The following is a 3,572-nucleotide window of genomic DNA, read 5'->3' on the forward strand; positions in this document are numbered from 1 at the left end:
TTCAAACCAATGCTCACTAAGTTAAGCAGCCATTCATTTAACTTCCTCTGTGTTTGCTGTTTTAGTGGAAGTTTTTATTCAAAGTTAGTGCTGGATGGAAAGCATTGCCAAAACGGAAGATCAAGTTTAAAAACCCCCCAACCACTCCCCAACCAAAAAACCCTTGTCTCTTAGGTGTTTTTGGGTTTTTTTTTGCTTGTTTGCGGGGGGTTTTGGGTGGGGTTTGGTTTGGTTTTTTGGTTGGTTGGTTGGTTTTGTTTTGGCTTATTTTGTTTGTTTGTTTTTATTTTAGTCAGCTGTAACTTGGAGAATGAATGAAACCTTCACATAAAAATGTTCAGCCTTGTATGACGCTGGTATTCTGAGATTTTTCTCTTATCCTAATATGTTCAAAATGGACCTTGAAGGTCAGGATGGTGATTGTGCAAAAGTGTTAGTTTCCTTTTCTGAAGAAAGCAGGCTGCTACAGAATTTTTGAGGACTATAGTATCTGAAAATAATATTAATCCTGTTCCTTGTTTGGTTTTGGCAGCACTTACAGCAGCAAGGTGTTCCGTGTTACCTTCCTGACTTTGGCTGTGTCTGTGGCTGTGCCACTGCTTGGAGTGACTGTTCTGCTGGATTGTCCTATAGACCCTCAGCCCATAAGGTAAATGGTTGTTTGGTTTCAAAGTGAATGTTCTGGAAGCATAACTTCTCCTGTGTGCTCTGTTGTTTTGTTTCAGCAAACAAGAGTTAACAATGTGAAGTGGTTCTGTGTGGATTGAGAAACTGAGGAGTGATTGCAATGTTATCCACACCCAGTCTGTTTCTGAGCCATCTTGTGCAGTGGTGTGTCACTGCTGATGTTTGAAGGAGCTGAATTACTTTCTTTAGTCATTAATCTAGAAAATTATTTTCTGCTGCCCAAACTGTCAGTGCAGCCTGTGATTACACATATACACTCTTGCCTTCTGTGAGACAAGAACTGCATTTTCACTAAAGGCCAAGTGCTCGGGCTGTTGCAACACTTTTTGAAATATGCTTCATGTAAAGCATAAGTCAGATGGGCAGGAGTTGGCAAACTAGGGGAAAAAATGAACAAATGTGTTGCTCAAGAATGTTTGCATTTTGTGCAAAAGATCATGAGGTCCTCCTGTTTTATAGTTTGAAGGAGCCTCCCCTCCTGACGGGTGTTTTAGAGCCCAACACCAAGTTACGAAAAGCTGAACGGCTGTGGGAAAACCATCTCATTGGACCAGAGTCCATTGTCAATATTGGGGGTAAGCACTGACAAAATCAGCTTTTAAAGAAGGCTCTTTAAATGTTGTTCCATTGGTAAGAGTTTGTTCAGCAGTAGACCTCCTAGATAACAAATTCTGGAAGTTATTTTGAATGGGTAGGTTTTTGTAAAAGTAATTGTATTATGCAGCAAAACCTGGGTGCTCTATACTGCTTTTCTCCTCTTTCATGAGTTCAAAATAAATCTTGTTGCCAGATTAAAAGTCCCTATCTTCCAGGACTGAAAGCACTAGCAATGTAGTCAGGGGCTACTTATGTTTGGAGGAAGTGGTCCCATTTTTTCATTTGGCTAGCTCTTAACTGGGAAATAATATTTAGAAGCTATGCCTGTTCTTTTAAAGCCCTTTGCTGCTGGGGGAGCTGAATTTTGTGATGTTCATGTTTTCTTTTATGACAGAAAAAAAATCTCAAATTGATAAATAGCATATTTACATTTTAGTGCTGTTGCACAATATCATAGCCCATATTCATAACTCCCTCATGTTCCATATTAATAATTCCTAAAGCTTGGATTCTTCTTGCAAGAAATCTAATGAACACAGGTGCCTTTCTGTACTTCCCTCTTGTGGCAATGTGTTCTCCCCAGATCACAAACCCTTGCCACCTCTGAGCGCTTTCTTAATGAGTTACCTGTCCTTCTAATGCCATGACATCCTCTTAGCAAGAACCCAGCATTGTACAGGGGTTGTTTCTTGTGCCTGCTGAAGAAGGGGTAAGGCTAGAAACTACTCTTAACCCTTACTGAAAGATCCTTCAGTGCAAGAGGTGCTCAGAAGCCCTATAATTTATTTTCCTTCTACTATAGCTTCTAATTAAATAGCAAAATATTTTAAAGAAATTACATTATCCAGTAAGAAGCTACTGCAAATTCCTTCCTCAGATTACACTTTTTTACCTGTATCTGTAAACAATGTACGAAAAGGATTACCTGAAGCTATTGGTTTTTTTATGTTGCCTGGTTTCATCAGTCTCATTGGAAACTCTTTATGGAAGCTTTCCTGCAAGGGACAGCTGACCTATGAGTGAAATAATCAACCTGACTGGGAATAAGTTTTCTGTGAATAAATGTTGAAGTCTCCTTATTCCCTACTTCATGCTAGTAGAAGGATGTTTACCAGTATGGTTTTGTGATCAGCCTAATCACACAAGTTGTTTTTGCAGATGTTCTGTTTACTGGGACAGCTGATGGGAAGATTGTCAAAATTGAAGATGGGGAAATACAAACAGTAGCTAGAATTGGCCACGGTCCTTGTGGTGAGTGACAGCTCCTGAACATAGTGTGCCTGAAAATGTCTGGGTCAAGGGCATGTGTTGGTTGAACTGTGTTCGGTCTGGATTGCAGGTGCATATCTTGCTCTGCAGGAATTTGTAGCAGAAATATGGATGTATTTGTTTCAGTGAAGTATGAGTGAAAATATGTACATTGGAAGGAAGAGTAGAACAGAGGGCCAAAAAAATGGGAGTGGATGGTCTTGATAGCAAAGCACACAGTTTCCAGCAGTAAAATTTAAGAATGCAAGGGGATTTTGTGTCATGACTACAAGGCCTTCAACATGGATGATGTGCTGGTGGAAGATCCTGCATCTTAACATCGGGAGGAAGACAAAGTTGAAGTGCATCACAAATAACATTCCTTTTCCTGTTAGTCCATCCAGAAAAAGCATTTATCTTAAGAAGAAAATGGGCAGCAACCTGGTCTGATATTTGTGGAAGCTAAAGTTACCAAGATTCTGAGGTGAAGGGCCACCTCATAAAAACTGAGGACTCCTAAACAAGTGTGAGTGAATGAACTCTAAGCTAATGTGTGAGTGGAAAAGTGTCTTGCTTTAAAACAATTATATGGGCTGGACACTCCAAAATGAGTTCTCTCTCCTTATATTTTTAACCCTTCCCCTTTCACCAATAAAGGAGAGATGAAAGTGAGAAGATGTAAGTGAAAAAATAGCAGTTTACTAAAAAATAAAACAGCAAAAACCAAGATGACAGTAATAACCACTGGATACAAATGGTGCTGAATCCTGTTGACAAAGAAAAACCAACACAGCAACCAAGCCTTCATGGTCACAGAACTCTCTCATTCCCGAAACAACAGCTAGCAGGGAACAAGGACAAAACAGAAGAACCCTGGAGAACTGTTCCTGTCCAAAACCAGTCAAATGGTGCCGATCCATCTGCTCCACACCACCCAACAGGAGCTCTCCCAACAGTGGCAGCTGGAGCTGTGGCAGCAGCTGGGACTCCTGGAGAGGGGGGGATGGTGCTGGTGGAGCTGTCCTGGGTGGCAGCAGGAA

General features: G+C 40.7%; 1 protein-coding gene across 1 annotated transcript in view; it reads left to right on the plus strand.

The window, feature by feature from the left end:
• The first annotated feature begins 513 nt into the window (after positions 1-513).
• Positions 514-3,572, plus strand: part of APMAP (adipocyte plasma membrane associated protein) — a 12,546-nt gene continuing 9,487 nt past the window's right edge. The window contains exons 1-3 of the mRNA XM_017730072.1: positions 514-649; positions 1,147-1,262; positions 2,443-2,535. The gene's annotated coding sequence lies outside the window, so the exon portion shown is untranslated. The remainder of the gene's footprint in view (positions 650-1,146; positions 1,263-2,442; positions 2,536-3,572) is intronic.

The sequence above is a fragment of the Corvus brachyrhynchos genome, unplaced genomic scaffold (assembly GCF_000691975.1).
Source record: "Corvus brachyrhynchos isolate BGI_N302 unplaced genomic scaffold, ASM69197v1 scaffold101, whole genome shotgun sequence".
Classification (NCBI taxonomy): Eukaryota; Metazoa; Chordata; class Aves; order Passeriformes; family Corvidae; genus Corvus; species Corvus brachyrhynchos.